Source organism: Macrotis lagotis, chromosome 5, assembly GCF_037893015.1.
Source record: "Macrotis lagotis isolate mMagLag1 chromosome 5, bilby.v1.9.chrom.fasta, whole genome shotgun sequence".
NCBI lineage: Eukaryota > Metazoa > Chordata > Mammalia > Peramelemorphia > Peramelidae > Macrotis > Macrotis lagotis.
Window position 1 is genome coordinate 6,290,202 of NC_133662.1, and position 20,386 is coordinate 6,310,587.

Genomic DNA, 20,386 nt, shown 5'->3' on the forward strand with positions numbered 1-20,386 from the left:
TCTTACTACATTTGACAAGTTTATTAATTTGGGAAGAGGCAGCAAGGTCTAAGATAAAGAACACTATCAACTGGAGTACCTTTTTTAAAATTAAGAATTAGACTAGATTTGAGAGCTTCTTTCAAACCTAAGGATTTATTTTGAGATTATCTTCAAACCTACAGGGCAGTCTCCTATAAAATCAGACAGCAGTACACAAAATAGCCAGCAGATAGAGGTGTTACTCCATGAAAGTATTTTGTTTCTTCATAATGTAACATTTCCTTACTTTTCTGGCAAAAAAAAAAAAGTTGCATTGTATTTTTTTAAAAAAAGCAACTTTTGAGGGGTGGCTAGGTGGCGCAGTGGCTAGAACACCAGCCCTGGAGTCAGGAGTACCTGGGTTCAAATCCGGTCTCAGACACTTAATAATTACCTAGCTGTGTGGCCTTGGGCAAGCCACTTAACCCCCTTGCCTTGCCAACCCCCCCCCCCAAAAACAAACCCATGGTATATATAAAAAAAACATGGTATAAAAAAACTGAAAGTGAGGGGGGGAAAGTATTGTAAAGGAAGTCTCCATTTTTGCTGTTGTTTTTCAGTTGTGCCTGATTTTATGACCCCATGGGGTATTTTTTTTAGCAAAGATACTGGAATGGTTTGCTATTTCCTTTCCAACTCATTTTACAGATAAGGAAACTGAGGCAAATAGGGTAAAATGACTTGCCCAGATTTGTAGTAGCTAGTAAATGTCTGAGACCAGATTTGAACTCAGAAAGTTGAGTCTTGTTGACTCCAGGCCTGACATTCTTTTTTTTTTTTTTAGGTTTTTTGCAATGGGGTTAAGTGACTTGCCCAAGGCCACAAAGCTAGGTAATTATTAAGTGTCTGAGACCGGATTTGAACCCAGGTACTCCTGACTCCAGGGCCGGTACTTTATCCACTGCCATCTAGCTGTCCCAGGCCTGACATTCTTATCCACCTCAGTAAAGATGCAAAAGTAAAATAAATTTAAACAAGTTCTGACAGTGTTTGGGACAGGTAAGTGGCACAGTAGAAAGAATGTTAAGCTTAGAATCAGGAAGACTCATCTTCCTGAATTCAAATATGGCTTCAAAAACTTACTAGCTATGTGAGCCTGGGTATATCACTTCATCCTGTTTGTCTCAATTTCCTCAGCTGTAAAAATGAGTTGGAAAAGGATATGAAAAATCAGTCCAGTGTCTTTTATGACCTGAAATGGGTCATAAAAATTCAGACACAACTGAAAAATGACTGAACAACAGCCGACAATATTTACCCATGCCTCCAGAGTATTGTAGTTTTTCCAAAGTCTCCTTTCTGGGTCTTTATTTCCTCACCTCTAAAATGAAGGAACTGGACTTACTGATTTCCTAAGAAGTTCCATTCAGTTTGAACATTTGGTAATTCTGTTGTAAACACTGAAGTTGGGTTACTATAGTTAGAAGCCCATAAGTGTTTTGCCCCCATACTGTTCAGACAGAAGACACATTTTCTATAAGATATCCCATATATTTTCTAGTGTCCCCCCAGGATTCAGGTTTGTGAAAGTGTCTGGAGGTAGATTTTTATACTTTTTTTTTGTTGTTATTTGTTTTGCAAGGCAATAAGGTTAAGTGATTTGCCCACACTGCTAGATAATTTGTTTGCGGGTTTTTTTTTTTGGCAAGGCAGTGGAATTAAGTGACTTGCCCAAGATCACACAACTAGGCAATTATTAAGTGTTTGAGGTCGGATTTAAACTCAGGTCCTCCTGATTCCAGGGCCAGTGCTCTATCCACTGTACCACCTAGCTGCCCCTGCTGATATCTATAAATCCAACACTCAGCACAGTCCTTGGGACACAGCAAGCATTTAATGTCTGGATGTCATGCTCACCCATTCCAATCCTAGCTAAGCTCCACTAGTTCCTATGTCCTGGCTGTGGAAGGAGGGCAGGACAGGGAGATTCTTTTCTTTCCCCTCATCTTCAGCCATATGGATGGTTCCCTACTCAAGTCTATTTCCCTGTGAAAGTGGACATTTTCAATCTCCCCTGGTCCATTCTAGGCTCCATTGTCTTCAGAGACCTGCTGGCTCCAATCAGAGTAGTTTGGGAGGGAGCCCTGATCCTGGCAGAGATGCTGCTCAGGCCTATTGAGCCCAGACTGCACATATCTGGGCTCCTGTGTGAACCACCATTTCCCAGACTGTCAGACCCTGCCCCAGCCCAACCCACACCCAAATGCCAAGGCTCAACTATCCCCACCCCCCAAGTGCCAGAGCTCTCTTGTCTCCTCATTTTCCACTTAAGTCTCCAGGCAGTATCTGAGCCATCTCTGAATCCCAAACACCTCCAACACACCACTCTTTCCACAAGACTCCAAAGGCTTCCCTCTGTAGAACAAGAGACCTCTTGTTCTCTTCAGCCCCCACGCCAGCCAGCCCCTACGTCCTTCAGGCTTCCTTTTCTCTCTCCTTTCCCCAGGGACCAAGAACTGTTAATAATTACCATGGGGCTGAGGAATGTGAGGGGGAGTTTGAGGGAGGGACAGAGAAGAAGCAGGAAGGTAGCAGTCCTGGGAAGGGCTAAATGGAAGAGATGAAGCTTTGGGGTTTTAAGCACCGTAGTTTGAAGATAGAGAGGAGGCTCCTATTTATTGGTGCTATATGCTCCTACTGTCCTGAGTTTCCATCTCCACCCACCCTGGATTAGAGTACTGGGCTTGGAGTCAGGAAGACTCATATTTCCTAGTTCAAATCTTATCCTCAATCATTTACTACTGTGTGACTCTGGGCAAGTCACTTAACTCTGCCTCAGTTTTCTCATCTGTCTAGTATCTCCTTCAAGAAAACTCCAAATGGGGTCGTAAAGACCTGAATTTGACTGAACTATTAAACAATAATAACAAAAATTGTATTTTGGGAGAGAACACAGAATAGAAGGAAGAAGATAATGGGAAATGTATGAAGTACCTTAATCAAGTCAATGGTAAATAATAAAGGAAAAAATAACTCCTCTAAGCCCCTTAGAAAGAAGGGGAGTTTATAGGAGAATGGGCAGTAGCTTCTTAAGAAGAAGAGAAGGCAATGGGAGAATGGGTAAGATGGCAAAATGAAGAATGAAAACAGTGGGTAAAGAAAGAGAAAAATTTGATAGCAGGGTGTCATGCTAAAAAAAATATTACTATAGGTTAAGGCAGCACTTGAATGTCTTCTGTGAAGGTATTTCAATGAATAAAATGTCTCTAAAATTAAAAATGAGTGAGCATATAAAATTATTTATGTAGAGAGCTATCAGAGAGCATGATTAGACTATTAAATTTGGACATTTCTCTCTTAAAGCAGAAAAATATTTTAGATCAATAATAAATTAATTTAAAAAATTTCTGAAAGTAATATAAAATTTTTTGCTTGCCTTCTAAATGGGTGAGGGAAGGACTGGAGGAAAATAGAGAATTTGGAGCTTAAAATTTAAAAGTGAATGTTAAAAATTTTTTTTTAAGTTTTTAATTCTGAGAGGCTTGTACCTACAATTTAGAGTACTATACAGACATTCATCTACACCAACATTATCCAGGAAAAATTTGAGAACATTTTTCAGGAGTAAAAAATCAATGGATAGATTAAATTATAATTACCAAGTTTGCCCCTGGAAAAGAGTTGAGAAAATGTTTCTCTCCTTTTGTAGGAGTGAGGGGCTATGAATGTTGAGGGTGCATTCATCCTCAGACACAGCTGATAGCTTTGCTGAACTGTTTTTTCTCTTTTAAAATCTTTATGTTAAGGTATAACTTTATTATTGGGGAGGTAAGAAGAATATATTGCAAAAATTAATGTAATACAACAACAAAAGTCATCAATTAAATGAAAATAGCAATGAACATACTATTGTTTAGTTGGATACTCCTGACTCCAACTAATCATTTCACTGGGATACATTGTCACTAAACTCTAAGGCTTCATCAATAAAACATCTTTTTGACATACAAGGGGAAAAACATAAAGTCAGGATTGTACTATTAGCATAATTATAATCAACAAATCCTTTCCAACTCTGATTAACCATCTATAGCATTGTAATCACCATACTTCAACAGATTGATTAATAAACTGTCACCTAAAAAGGCAAATAATCCCTTAACTATACAAGGTGTCCCAAGCACCTTAGTGAAGTTTTGAGCTTTTAAAACAAATGGGGTGGGGGGGGACAGGTAGGTGGTGTAGTGGATAAAGCACTGGCCTTGGAGTCAGGAGTACCTGGGTTCAAATCTGGTCTCAGATACTTAATAATTACCTAGCTGTGTGGCCTTGGGCAAGCCACCTAACCCTATTTGCCTTGCCAAAAACCTAAAAAAACCCAAACCAAAACAAACAAAAAAACCAAATGGGAGAAGTAGATTGCTGGCATTTGGGGCTGTGTCTTTTCTGTATTTAAACAACAACAATAACAACTAACCAACCAACCAGACTCCACTGGGAGCAAGACGATAAAAAAAGCTGAGACTGGACAGGCCCTTGTCTTGTTCTGTGCTGTGGCTAGTTCTCAGGGAAAGCTCAGATCCTCTACTCTGAGGAAATGCTCCTTCTGAGAAACTAAGTACAGATTCTCCTTTTCTCAAATGTCTCCTGATAGGTATCTGTTCCCAAATGTTGCCTCTTTCCAGGCCTCCCACTTTTTCTCCCTTCTTTCATTCTCCACAACCCTGTCTTAGCCTTGATATCTCTTCTTTCCTCCTTTCTAGGACTGATCAGCTCTGAAGGCTATGCACTGGCAGATCTGAGGAAGGACATTCTCTCTCCCTGGGTCTTTCAGCTTTCCTTTGTTGGGGAGACCCTTGTTTCCAATCTACCTCACCTCACACCACAGTGAAGTTTACAGCTGAGAAAGCCTTTAGTACTCAATGGGATGATACAAGTCTGATAGATTCAGGAAAACCATTCCAGTGACGGGACCCACATTGTCCTTGAAGCCTGGCATTAAAGTTCAGCCTTCAGACCCCTTAGCTCAGAGTCCCTTGATCCGAGATCTGTGACGTATTTCAAAGGGGTCTGTGAACTTGAATGGGAAAAAATTATTTCTTTACTTTTGCTAACCTTTGGTTTCCTTTGTAATTCAAAGTATTTTATTTTATGTATTTAAAAATTTTTCCAAGAAAGGAGTTCATAGGTTTCATCAGACTTCTAAAGGGGTCCAAGACACATAGAAAGGCTAAAAAACCCTTTAGTAGGAATTGGAGCCAAGGGGCCATAACTCCCATTACTCTCTCCACTGCTTATTTCTTCCCACAATGAATGCCTCTGCCCCCACACTTCTCTCTCCCCATCTCACCTCCTATTTATTTGTCCCCAAACTCATCCCTAACTCCACTCACCCTACCCCCATGCTCAGCTTGCACTCACCTCTCTCCCCACTCCCCCTCCACACTAATATTCACTTCTGCTCTTCCCGACTTCTGCCCCCCATTACCCTCCCTACTGACTCCACACTTCTGTCCTCACACTCACTTTTGCCCCTACCCTGACCTCCCTCACTGCTGTTCCCATTCCCTCCCACTAACCTCTGCTACCACTCACTCTCCCATCTGCCCCACATTCACCTATGCCCCCCAAACTGACCCTTCCCTGCAAACCCCCAGCCATGTTCCCCTCCCCACTGCCAGGGACGGCCCCACACATCTAACTGCCCCTGCCCAGTGTGTGTCCACTTCTGCCCATGCTTCCCCAGGATCTCTCTCTCTCTCTCTCTCTCTCTCTCTCTCTCTCTCTCTCTCCCCCCCTCTGCCTCTGCCTCTGTCTGTCTCTCCCAGTCCTCTGCAGGCCCAAGCTCAGCTGAAGGTCCTGGTACCAAGCCCCTAACTTGGTCACAGCCCTTGAACTGTTCCAGGTTAAAATCCACATCTCTCCATGCTTTGGAAGCATCCAACCATCCTTGAACGGAATGAACGGAATTGAGAAAGGGAGAGAATGGGGGGAGGGGAGCACAGATTCCCACCAGTTACTGAGCGGTTCCCTACAAGTCTGCTGTTGATTGGTCCTTTTCTTGGTTTCCCCTCCTCCATGTGCGGCACAACCTAGGATCAGCCCACCTCCGCAGGCACTGCACACCCCTAGAGACAGCATCCTTCCTTCCGGGGCTGAGAGAGCCCTTCCTGCCGGACCTCAGCCTCAGTCCAGACCCTCCAGTCTCTGAACTGGCTTTAAAAAAATGCATGAGGCCTAGTCCTGGTGCAACAGTTCTGGGTCCTGGGAGAAAGAGGAACAGAGATGCAACAAGTTTCACGGTATCAAGCTTTCTCTTCCTTGGGTTTAAGGAATGATCTGCTGTAACTCCATAGAAACATTGCCTAGAGTGGATAGAGGGAGCTAGCTAGTGACCATGCCACTTAAATATATTTTGGAGATCTCTCAAGGTATGAAGAGAAGGCTTTATTCATTGAAATAGGCCCCAGTCAAATACAGAGACAGAGACAAAGGGAAAAGACCCCAGGGTCACATTTATCCTAACTTGATCCCCCCACCCCCAATTGACCCATCCTCATTCATGAGGAATATGGTCTTCATAATCTAAAGAGGTAAAATAATCTAAGGCAAAAAGCATATAATTCAAACAGAAACAGGATTATCCCTTTAGTCCCAGGAATTGAATGGACATCAGGACTTCAACAGATAAAACAGATAAAACGGCAGCTGACTCTTCACCAATATCCCAGAAGTTGCTTGTCAGGGTGAGGAGAGGCACATAGTTCAACTATTTTCTAATGTATATATTCTACTGAAGAAATCTCAGACTTTATCCCACTCACTAGCTAGGCCTTGGAGCAGGAAGACCTGGGTTCCACAGGGTGACCCTGGGCTTTGAAACTCACTGATTACTGTTCTAACCAACTTTATAAAACTATAAATTATTAAGAATATGCTGGCCTGCAGTGATTTTTCTGTCTCCCTTTCTCTCCCTCCCTCTCATTTCTCTTTCTCCCCTTTCTTTGTCTCCTCCCTCCCTCCCCTTTCTTTTTCTCCTTCCTTTCCCTCTCTCCTCTCCCTCTTTCCCCTTTTTTCTCTCCTCCCTCCCTCCCCGTTCTCTCCCTCTCCCTCTCCCTCTCTCTTCCCTCCTCTTTCTTTCTCTCCTTCCTCTCCCTCTCTCTCCTTTTGTCCTTTCTTTTACTTGCTGATCTCCACTCTGGGTCTCTCCCTCCCTCTCTCCTTTCTCTTTCTCCCCTTTCTTTCTCTCTTCCCTCCCCTTCTTTCTCTCCCTCCTCTCCTTCTCTCTCCTTTTTCTTGATCCTCTCCCACTTTGTCTCTTCCTCCTCCTCCTTTCTCTACCTTCTCTCTCTCCTCTTCCCTTTCCTTCTCTTCTTCCTCTCCCTCTCTCTCCCCTCTCTAAATTCCTCTCTCCCCTTTTCTCTCTCTCTGCTTCTACACTCTCTCCCTCCATTCCCTCCTCTGCTTCTACACTCTCTCCCTCCATTCCCTCCTCTGCTTCTACACTCTCTCCCTCCATCCCCTCCTCTGCTTCTACACTCTCCCTCCATCCCCTCCTCTGCTTCTACACTCTCTCCCTCCATCCCCTCCTCTGCTTCTACACTCTCTCCCTCCATCCCCTCCTCTGCTTCTACACTCTCTCCTTCCATCCCCTTCTCTGCTTCTACACTCTCCCTCCATCCCCTCCTCTGCTTCTACACTCTCTCCCTCCTAGCCCCCCTTGCTTCTATACTCTCTCCCTCCTTCCCTTCTCTCTCCCTCTCTCTGTCTCTATCCCCCCACTTCCCACCAATTTTCCTGATGTCCTCTTTACTCCCAAAACTTAGCATCAGTTTTGAACTTTTCTCTAGGCCCTGAATCTGAGCTCCAGGTTCTCCATCCTCAGTTCTGGTCCTGCTTAACCTAAACACAACCTTATTCAAATCCACCATGCTCCATCCATTTGGGGCACTTTACTCAGTCCCAGAATTCCAGCAAACAGCCTCAGGTTAACTATTTCTGACCACTCCAACAAGAAATTCACTTTCACTTGATCATATTTATATTATATTTATATTATATTGACTTATAGTCTGCTCCCATCTTGTGATTCTATTGTTTTGTGCTGTTGGTTCTTCCTGGTAGAACAGTTCTCTTTTAAACTGCAAGAGTATGGTCTAGCTAGAACAGTGACTAATGATTCTGTAGTTGCATCTAGAAAGCTTAGATTTTTTTATTTAGGGAATGTCAAAAACAGGGGTTAAAGAATTGCAACCCCTCTCTACCAGACACCAGGCTTTGATGAGGGGCTCTGCCCAACTGCTTGCCCCTGGAGCTATTTACCCTGGAAAAAAATTAGTGCTGGCCGACAAGGGAAACTGTTTTCCTTCCCCATAGACCCAATATAATATTTTCCCTTGTTTCAGCTTAAAATATAGAGGAAAATCCAAATACCTTTGGTGCTGAGTGATCTTGTTTGGAGATAGATTTGCTCATGAGAATTTTAGTATAGAGCAAAAGTGCAAGTTCCACATATTCTTCTCTCTAAAAAGCTTTTTTTTTTTAAAAAAAAAAGATTAAAAAATACAAATTGCAAATAAATTCATAAAATTCTCTCAGCCCCCCCTGGCAATCTGTTGATTGCCAAACTGGGAGGGTGCTTTCCAGACTGTTGGATTTAATATAATTGACTTTCTATAAGTTCCAGGATGCAATTAAAATGATCTTACTTTTACTTAGTAAATCATCATTTTAAATTGCAAATAACCAATAAACAAAATTTAAATTAGCAAAGGAACTCTTCAATAATGAATCCTATAGCAGAACAATGTACATGGTAACAGCAATATTGTATGATGATCAACTTGTGAATAACAGCTATTCTCAGCAAAACAATGATCCACGACAATTCTAAGCATTCGTGATAAAAGAACTTTCTGTAGTCTGAATGCAGATCAAAGCATACTCTCTCTCTCTCTCTCTCTCTCTCTCTCTCTTTTACTCTTTATTATTCTACAGTTATTTTTTTGGGGGTCTGTATTTTCTTTTGCAACATGGCTAATTTTGAAATGTTTTTCATGATGGTATACATATATTGTATATCAAATTGCTTGCCTTCTCAAGAGGGGGAAGGGAAGGAGGGAAAGGATATGGAACTTGAAACTTTTTTTAAAAATGTTAAAATATTTTGTTTATATGTGAGAGAAAAAATTAAAATTAAATGTAAAAAATTCAAATTTTACAGTCTGTTAAGATGGAAATAAAATAAAAGAGGAAAAATTGAAGATTAAATAGAATTGTTATTCTTCTAGCAAGTTTACCAAGAAACCAGGATTCAGTCCCTCTCTCTACTGAGCTGCAAGTCAGAAAAAGGGAAAGACTTCATTCTGGAGGCAGGTCTGGAGCCATCTGACTGTTTCAGTGGTAGTAAAGTAGGAACTAGCAGTGTGGGCACTCACATGGGCAGTAGAATTTTCTAATCAGGACCTGCCAGTACAGCACCCAGGAGTTGCCATTCTTGGGGAAGCTCTGGGTCCATGATAAGGCAGTTTCTTTCTGGTGAGTGAGAGTAAGGAACTATGTGCTCACAAATTTGATCATGCTAGAAGTGCAAAGTTAAAAATCATTTGGATATCATTGCTTTCTGCAGATAGCCCAAACTTGGGTTTGTTTTGGGGAGTTTTTGCCTGACCTAGTCTTAACTGCTGCCTTCAATCTCATTACAAATTTTTACTTTCCTGGCTGTCCCCAAAGTCCCATTGGTAGATCCTTGGGAACTGAGCCACAAATTATCTGCCATTAGGAAGAATAAGAAGCATCTAGCTTAGATAAAGTGGACTGCTAGATAACAATACTGAAACTGGATCTTTAACAGTAGCTAGCCCTGCCCTGGCCAGCCCTCTTGGTCATGTTGATCCAATCCCAGAAAGGCTAGAATAGATATCTTGAATGCCTATTGTGCTGAAGTGTAAAAAGCAGGCAGTCTGATACTAATTCTGAGGAATGGAAAAAATATGGGAAAGATGAGTACACCAGAGTCCCAAATGAGTTACATCAGACACTTGTTTTTGTTGTTGACCCCTAATAACAAATCCCATTGTATCAAGGGTCATGGGTATGCCAACATTCTGGAGATGGAACATTCACATTTGTGGAGATTTTGGCATAAGTGATAATACACAAAGATATTAGGTTTGGAAGGAGCCATCTCTCCTGCCATGTCCTCCTGGACATAACTTCTTACCAGGTATGTCTGATATCCAGCCTCATTCTAAGTTGAAAGTCACTTTTTTCCTTGATGGACAAGAGTTTTTCAGATTCTGTCTTCTGATAATGGAATGTATAAGGACTCAGTTCCAAGCCGTATCTTTGGGGGTTTGGTTCTCTAGCCAGATTCCCCTTGCATATCTGCATAATCAGCAAGCTTAGAAAAATATTAATAAATATGTATATTAACCTAATTCTGTTTTGCTTTTTTTTTTTTTGAGGCCAAACTCTAGAGTTTAATGTTGCTGTTAATTCCTTATTAGGACAAACTCTGAAGGTTAACACATATTTAATTATTACTTTTAAGATCAAACTCACAGAGGTCCTACCTTCTTGGACTTATAATTAGGTAGGGGATTTCTATAATCCAGCATCACAGAAAATCCACATTCTTGAGCACAAGGAAGGAGCTTTGCCTATACATAATCTGACCCTAATGTGGCATTGTGATCTGGAGTCAGGAATAACTGAGTTCAAATTTGGCCTCAGATACCTATTTAGCTATATGACCCTTGCACCATGTTGCAAAAGAAAACAGAACAAAAAAATGGGTCCCTCAAGTTTCTCAATTGCAAAATAGGGATCATAATAACAGGTTGTTGTGAAGATCAAATGAGATATTTATAAAGTTCTTAGCCAGTAACTAGTACTGAATGATGGAATAACTAAGAATTGTACAAAAGAAAAGTTGAAAAGATCAACATCAGAGAAATATGAGTGGAAAAAGAAGTTAATTACTCATGGGTTGAGAGCAAGGGATAAATGATAGAAATGATGGATGCTTCACTGGGTCCACAGCCTTAAAAGAACTAAAGGAAATATCCTAGCATGTTGGATGAACTCCCCGGGGGATATGAAGCAGTGCAAAATGTCACCCTGCTAATCACACGTGCATACACACACACACACACACACAAGTCTGTCTTGGAGACAATTGTAATCTCAGTGACTATCTTGAATGAAATCCTTGAAGCTCTATGATATTGATTTGTTGACATTAAACATCACACTTTTCTTGACCTTCAGTTTCCTCATCTGTAAAATGGGGGTGATAATAGTCACAAGACATTTCTTCGGCTTGTTCTGAGGGTCAAATGAGTTGATGAATGTGGCTCAAGTAACTATATAACTACAAACTAATTATCATACAGAGCTGTTGTGAGAAAAGCATTTAATAAGCCATAGATTCTATAAAAAGCTGAGCTTTTATCTTGTATATGTTACTGTACCAGATGCTAAGAGCACCAGGCTTTGTATATCACTTATGCAATTAGACTCTAATTTGTATTCAAGTTGTTGGCAAAACTGTCTCAACTTTCCTACTTGAGTTGAGGGCCTGAGGGCAAGGAAACTGCCTTGTTTATTTTTGTAGCACAATGTTCATTGTAAATGTATTGAATGAAAAAATGTGCTACTTCTAGAAATCTCACTGGTGCCTAGGACAGGGCTGAATACTATGCAGGTGCCCTAGAAATGCCTGCTCATTAATGAAGAAGGAGTTCTGACAGTCCTAGAGTGGGTTCGTTGTCTTAGGATCATCAATACCAACTTCAAAACTGACATGCAACAATTCATTCAAACCACTCAAGCCAGTGCACGATTGATTCATTTATTTCAAACATTAATTGAGCACCTATTGGATATAAAGAAGAAAAGTGGAAGTGTGGAAAAAATTTATAGAATCCCTGACTCTATTAATTGTGAAATGTATCCCTTTTCCCTTCCCCTTTGCCCTAAGGCAATGTTTCAGTCCCATTTGACCACTTACTAGGACAACAGAGCATAACCAGAGTAGGGTCTTGCCATCTCTTCTGCTACTGAACCATGTTCCTATCACATCTTGCCCAACAATAAGTCCCAGGCCAAGCCCTACTTGGTCAAGGTTTGGGTCCTGACTGACTCAAAGTGAATGTTAATAAATAGCAATTATTTCTGTTTCAGCCAGAAACCCTGAGGGTCTTTCCCTCCCAGATGGATTTTTTTTTGATTAAGTAAAAGAATCCATTCTCTGCCTCATTTTTTACCTAATCTTCATCTCTGAATGAGCATTGCTTCACTCAAACTGAGATCTGTAAAAGACCTTAGTTTAAAAGACCAAGCTCTCTTATTGCATTGAGCGTCATTTCCGTTGTCCTAATCTATATCTGGCCAGTGGTCCCAAATAACTTCAGAAGAGAAACTCTAGTTGGTGATTTTGCGAACCTCTCTTACTTAAATCCAATTCACTTGCTCATGGTCTCACCTCTCTGATGTCATGGTCATCTTCCAGAAAGAAGGAAAAACAACAGCAAAAAGGGGAAATAATCAAAATCAGTATTACGATTACTACTGGAAGGAGAAGACATATATTATGTTCAATTCCTGGACTTGATAAACCAAAACTCGCTCCCTTGGGCACTATTCTCTTATCAGCGTTGAGTATCCTCAAAGAATGCAAGTTTCTTGAGGGCAAGGTCTATCTCAATTTTTTATTCAACACCCAATATCTAGTAACACCTGATATATATATTAATTACTTAACAAATGTTAGTTTGTTAACTATCCCGGAAAATCACAGAGTGATGGTGTTGGAAGAATTTTTTTCCTAAAATCTCAGAGAATGAGATGACCCTGCTACTTCCACTGGTCACTCTGAACAATTTGACACCATAGAGCATTCCCTCCATTTTGATAATTTCCCCTTGCTTCCATAGCAATACAGTTTTTCTTTTAGTTTTTGTTTGTTTGTGTGTTTGTTTGTTTGTTCTGCAAGGCAATGGGATTAAGTGGTTGCCCAAGGCCACACAGCTAGGTAATTATTAGTGTCTGAGGCGGGATTTGAATTCAGGTACTCCTGACTCCAGGGCTAGCCACTGCACCACCTAGTCACCCCAACAATACAGTTTTAAAGTCCTTCTATTAATCCTCGAATTAGTCCTTCTTTCTCCTCTTCAAGACTCCTTAGCCTCTTCCTGTCCCATGAACCCTCTAAGGCAGAGGTGGGGAAACTTTTTTCTGCCAAAGGCCATTTGGATATTTATAATATCATTGGTTAAATATTTAATTGGTCAAACATTTAATTAATTTATCCATAAAAAGCTCCAAATTTATTGAACTTTTAGTCCTACAAGACCAAAACATTATGCTGGTCTTAAATGGCCTGCAGGCTGGAAGTTCCCCACTCCTGTGCTCTAAGGCTTTCTTAGTTCTAACTCCTCTTCTCCCTATTTTCTATAGATATCTCAATTTTAAGATTACACTGAATTGGGCAAAAGTTGAAATAATCTCCCAAAACAGGTCTCTCCCTTACATCTTTCTCATCTTGGAATCTTCCTTTCTTCCTTCAGCTTCTCTATTCAGTCATAGACATTAAAGTTTAGAGCTGAAAGTGAATTTATAGACCATGTAATCCAATCTTCTCATTTAACAGATGAGGAAACTGAGTCAAACTGCTTATAAATTTCTCATTACAGAGATAGGATTTGAACTCAGGTCTTTCTGAGTTCCAGGTTCAGCAGCCTATTCATTATGCCAGCCAGCTGCTTTAAGGAATTTCATTCAGATAAAAAGGATCTATAATTTCCTTTCCATGGGAAAGTCCTGGAGTAAGCAACTCCCTCCAAACAAAAAAGATTTTTAAAAATCATATAGGGGGGTGGCTAGGTGACGCAGTGGACAGAGCACTGGGCCCTCGAGTCAGGAGTACCTGAGTTCAAATCTGGCCTCAGACACTTAATAATTACTTAGCTTGTGGCCTTGGGCAAGCCACTTAACCCCACTGCCTTGCAAAAACCTAAAAAGAAAAATCATATAGGACATATAGGACATGTTGTTTTTCAATCATGTCCAACTCTCTATGACCCTATTTAAGGTTTTCTTGACAAAGATACTAAAATGGTTTGCCATTTCATTCTCTTACTCATTGTGCAGAAGATTAAGGTTAAGTGACTTGTCCAGGGTAACACAGATAATCTGAGTCAAATTTGAATTTAGGTCTTTCTGACTCCAGGTCACTGTCCCTATAAGGCTTGGAGGACATGTTCTAAAAATATATTCATGAATTGTCTTGACATAATATAAAATATATATAAATGTAACATTAATATATAAAATAAAGATAAAATCTATTTGAGTAGATATTTTGTTATAGCATCATCATAGCTCCAGAAACCAGCACAATGCTTAATTACTTTTTCTTTAATTTTAATTTAATTACTTTAATTTAATTACTTTTTCTTGAGTGAATGATTTATTTAGACTGGAATACATAAATTAGTTGATTTCAATCTCACAATTTCAAATGCACCACCAAAGCACTTAAAAGAGAGAGAGAGAGAGAGAGAGAGAGAGAGAGAGAGAGAGAGAGAGAGAGAGAATAAAGATGATAAATAAAGATGATGGGAAGGATTAGTGATCAGCAGTTTAGGGAGCTTTCTCTTTAGGGAGGCTCCAGTAGAAGAAACCTAAAGATTTGCCTGAGGCTCATCGAGGCAGCAGCATCTGGTGTTAGAAAGTGGGATTTGAATCCAAGTCATTCTCTATTTCACCATCTATCCCTAAAGCTAAATTTAATGTAAATGCAGAGAGAGAGAAGTTGGAAACATCATGCATAAGGAATAGCAAGTAAGCAAGCATATTTGAAACATGCAGTGCATGATAAGACTAGAAAGATAGTGACAGATCTTAAATGTCATACAGAGAATTTTATTTTTGATCCTAAGGTAACAGAAAGTGCATGGAGTTTATTAGCTAGGGGAAATTGACATAGAACTATGCTTTAAGGAAATTCATTTGGACTAGTAGAATTGAGGAGATAATAGAGTCAGAAAAACCAATTAGAAGGATTCTGCAATAGATCAGCTAAAAGGGAGAATGGTGGCTAGATGGGACATAAACTAGAAGTGTTGTGGGGATAGAAAAAATAAAGTTTAGAAATAAAAGAGATTAAGAGTAAGAGGTCAAGGATGACAAGGAGATTGCAAATCTGGGTGACTGGAAGGAAGGGCTGTTGAGAGCTCTATAATAATAGGGATACTGAGAGGAGAGAAAGGCTTTAGTTCCTTTGGAAATGACAAGTTTTGAGATGCCCATGAGATATTTAGTTCAAGATATTCCAAAACCAGTTGGTGAGATACTAAGGCTGGATATTTAAATTTGAGAATCAGCTGGATAGAGATCAATCAGCAATCAACAAGCATTTTAAAGTGCTTATCAGGAGCTAGCCACTAATGATAATTGAACCCATAGGAACTGATGAGGTCATTAAGTGACCCATGAAATACCACAGGAGTATATTAAAAGAAACAGACTTCTGAATAAGGGCAATGAGGATGGTGATTATCCACTTAGGGAACAAAGAATATTTTGATTTAGAAGCTGGGAAGTGGCCTTAGGCATATGTAGGATAAGGGGTTCAACATGTTAGAAGAGGGATTTGAGCATACTAATTACCACCCACTTCTTTTTAAACTGGTTTTAAAAGATATGCTTTTTATTTATTTCATTAAAGATTTCTCAATTATTTATTTAAAAAATTTAACATTCTTTTTGGTGTTGGCATCCAATCTGGAGTGCTTCTGGTGTTGACACCCCCTTGGGCCATTTGGGAGTGACCACCTTCCACTAAACTAGTTAGAGACAACAGCCTTTGCACTGCCCACACAGCTGATGAAGGCCTGGCTCCAGATCTTACACAGAGACATATTGGTCCTCCTTTTCTCTGGCACTACAGAAACTCCTTGTTGGCTGCAAAGAAGAGTCTTCGATAAACTTCATTAGGCTATGGAAATTCTGGTTTCTTTCCATCATTAATATAGTAATCACAAAATTACTCATTTAAAGGGAAATTGTTGCCAAGTAGATAGGAGCAGCTAATCGATTCTCTTTTTTCATAATTTTCTGTGGCCTCCAGAAGAACCCCAATGGGTTTTAGTAAAAGACATATGGCACTATTTTATAGGGTAGCAATAATGGGATGAATCTGCTTTTTTATTTTTCCACTTGGGAGGAAATGAAAAGGTCAACTATTGAATGACTTGGATTGCTTTTACTTGATTTTGGATTGGTATTTTTATTCTCCTAGTTTTCATTCAAACTTGTCGTTTTGCATTTTCTATAAAGGTATTATGGAAGAAATATTTCCTTTTTGAGTTCATGTGGAAGGTAAATGCTGCCAAAATAGATCTAGCACAATGTAAAAATTGTAGAGGTAAAAACCTCAGCTTTATTATGCTTAAGCACATGTTCAGAGGGGTAAAGAAAATAACCCAGGGGCAGCTAGGTGACAGCACCAGCTGGAGTCAGGGGACCTGAGTTTAAATCCAGCCTTAGACACTTAATAATTGCCTAGTTGTGTGACCTTGGGCAAGTCACTCAATCCATTACCTTAAATAAGTAAAATTTTAAAAATAACCCCCCAATAACAAGCTTTCTTATGGACAAAATTACATCAGTGACAGAGAAAGAATTATTTTACATATTGCAATCTCGTGCATTCTTTTAGGCTATAAAAGTTTTTTTATGTTTCCTTCAATGTCAATAAAGGTGAACATATTTAAACTGAATCATAATCTCATACATTCCCTAAGAATGAAAACTTAGTTTAAAAAAAAACAAAGCTAGAGGTAAACTAAGTCAGGTTACAAATTGACAACTCACCTTAAATTACTTGGGAAGCTTTGACTTCCTTTTTTCTTTTGGTTTCTTAGCTGAGGAATGTTTGAAGTCCAAATAAATTTTCACATTTCATGGGACAAGTTTCAGCTAATTCAACAACCTAACTAGGAGAAATAGCTTTGACCTACTCCCCCATGATAAAACTTCATAAAAAATTAGGTCAAAGTTTAAAAATTCCCATAACAAAAACAATATATAAGTAGGGGTAACTGATCTGTCAAAATAAAAGAGGCAAAAGACTAAAAACAGGATGGACTAGACAAAGTCTGCCCCCAGTGACCTCAGGATACAAAAAGTTAGAGCTGGGTTTTGGAAGCACCTCTACTTGCTAATTTTCTGAGTTTTTATTCTGGAGTCTAAGCAAGTTGATGGTCATCTTTTCTTAGTGTATTTGAAAACAATATCTACTTTGGGGAGAGGAGGGGTTGGTTGTCTCTGAATAGCATTGGTAACACTTAACTTCATAGACCCTAGTGGCCCGGATGTCACACATGAAAGAACCTGTTCAATTTTCTGTCCAGAGATACTTTGAATTAGATTTCTCTGTGTAATCACAAATCTTTCCTTGCTGTTACTTTTAGGGCCTTGGGAGAAAAAAAAATTGTAAAATCCCAGCCAACGAAAAGAAATAAAAAGGTGCCAAATAGCATTACTTTTTTTGTGTTCTGGATGTATGGGCACAAAACATTCAGTTTGGAGCACTAGCTGTTGACCTAGACTCATGTTTAAAGATTCCCAATATTGAAAATTTAGCAGTTCTGCAGTAATAAATACACTAGTGCTGAGATAGTTTTCCCTAAGCAAGATGTGGAGCAGAAAAATGAGTGGTGGTGCTAAGGATAGGTCAGTAATAGACATCTCAGTTCCCATAGCAATATTTCCTTTCCCCTTCTTCCTTCTGCAGAGCCTGGGATGGAAAAAACCACAAGGGAACAGACAAGCCCAAGCTGTCTGAAAAAAAGAAAAAGAAAAAAAATCTTGCAGAAAAATTTTCCAATCTGTTTAAACAGAGTTTATGTTTCAAAATATCCTTCTTGAAAGCTCCCGAGAACTGACAACCAGGTAGAAAGTAAATGAATAGGTAAGACTGACTATAGAAAAAAGAGTTGTACAGTCACTGATTCCAGAAAACTTAACTTTTGCATCAAATCTATTTTATGTATATATAGATAGATAGATAGATAGATAGATAGATGATCAGTAGATAGATTAGATGCCAGCATGTGTTTGTCTGTTAAATATATGATTAATCTGTTAAGTGAAAAGTTAATATACCCCTTAATAAAAGTAGAATCAGAAATGAAATGGAAGTTTTTGAGGTATTTAAGTCCAATTTGAACAGTCTTTATAACTATTCATTTTGTTCTTTCCTTCTGATCTGATCAGGAGAAAAAAACAAGAAAGGGGAAAAGAAAGAAAAGAATCAAGGAATCATGATATTTCTGATTTGAATTAAGATGGGTTTGCTGCATAGGTTGCCATGCAACCATTTTAATAAGATGCCTTTTTTTTCCTATTAAGGATAATAGAATGACCCACACTTGGACATTAATATAACTAGTATAATATACATGCAGCGCTTATATAAGAGATAGGCTTGGAAAGAAGAGGATAAAGACAGCAGTCAGATTGGAATATATGTTTATGAGCATGCATACACATATATTTGATATATATATATATATATATATATATATGAGAAGGAAGAGGAGGAGGAAGAGAAGGAAGGAGGAGGGAGGGAGAGAGAGAGAGAGAGAGAGAGAGAGAGAGAGAGAGAGAGAGAGAGAGAGAGAGAGAGAGAGAACCATATATGGATTTACAACATTTGAAAGAGGGGAAGACATAACAATGATATGGAAATAGATCTCATATATCATTAATTCCAAAAAAAGTGAGCAAGAGAATAACAGTAACTACTTGGCCTATATACAAAATCTGTATGAGGGTCATCTATATACAAGTTGAGAGGAGACTCTAGTAAGGGACAACTGGTTTTCTTTTTCTTTTTTTTTTTTTAGATTTTTTTGCAAGGCAAATGGAGTTAAGTGGCTTGCCCAAGGCCACATAGCTAGGTAATTATTAAGTGTTTGAGACTGGATTTGAACCCAGGTACTTCTGACTCCAGGGCTGGTGCTTTATCCACTGCGCCACCTAGCCACCCCTACAACTGGTTTTCAAAATTGATATTCAACAATAGAACATATCTTTACCATCTCATACCTGAATGAAGTAGAATATAAGATATCATTATGTTTATTATTTGTTGATTACAAAATGAATTCAATTTGAACAAAATGCTATCTTAGAGGCTCTTTTACAAGATATCTTCCATCCATATTTAATATGTATGTGGGCAGTACCTTGTAATAAACATTTGGTTTTCCTGCCTGCTCCATGATAGATATCCATCTGGGATCTAGCCCACCTAATTACCAAGGGAATATGTGATTTCTGCTTTTGTCAGGGATAGACGGAGGGTTATATGGGGACTACCCATATAATATAGCAGAGGAGAGGACTGTCTTAGGTAAATTATCTCTCTTTTACTCTCTCATCTACAAGGGGTGAATTGGCTTAGAATTACATCTATCTGCCATACATCAAATAGCTGGTTGTCTATTTTTTTTTTTTTTTTGGAGCTCAGGAGAAACACTACTATCCTTGATTGCTTTCTAGGGGATGATAATAATAAATCAAAAGCTTAGCTCATTCCCACCAAACACTAGTTACACTAAAAATAATCATAAATAGCTAGTTAGTAAAGCTCTTTATTAAAGTATTTATAGAAATTGAGAAATATAGATTAGAAGATAGAATACACAAAATTAAAGGAGCTCTCAAACCAGGAATAGATAAGATCTCAGCTGCACCTAAGGTGCATCTCACAGGGGAAGAGTCTAGCTTATCAGTCTTTAGGGTTGCAAGCACTGGTATACAAGGGCTAGGTTGAAGACCAGCTCATTAACAAATTTGTGGCTCCTCCCATCTGTCATTCAAAAATTCATGTTTATATCTCTTTAACTCCCTCTTCTGAAATTCTTCCATCTTATGTAGGCACACAGTATTAAAGGTTCAGATATCTCTCAGTAAATCTCCCTTCACAAGACCATCTCTCAAGAAACTTACCACTATATACATGTCAAGATTATTCAGTATTTCTCAGAGGATGAAACAATAGATATATGCCTCTTTACTCACTAACCCTCTGATAAAGATCAGGCACTGGACTCCACATATGCTGAATTTTCTCTATCACACTAGTGTACATATATACATCTTCTTACATGCCTGATTAATGTCTATCAGAGGGTTAATGGAGAGCCCATAATAAGATAAAACTCTAGGAAAAGGAATTTGAGAGATGTAAACACGAACTCTTAAAACATGGATAGGAGAAGTCACAGTTATTTCAATTTTTTTTGGTAGAAGATCTGTCTTCAAGTCTTAGTTAAGTTTCCTGCTGAAGAAATATCCCTACCTCCAAAAGAGGAAAGACTTCTCATGAACCAAGGGTAGCTTGGATCTA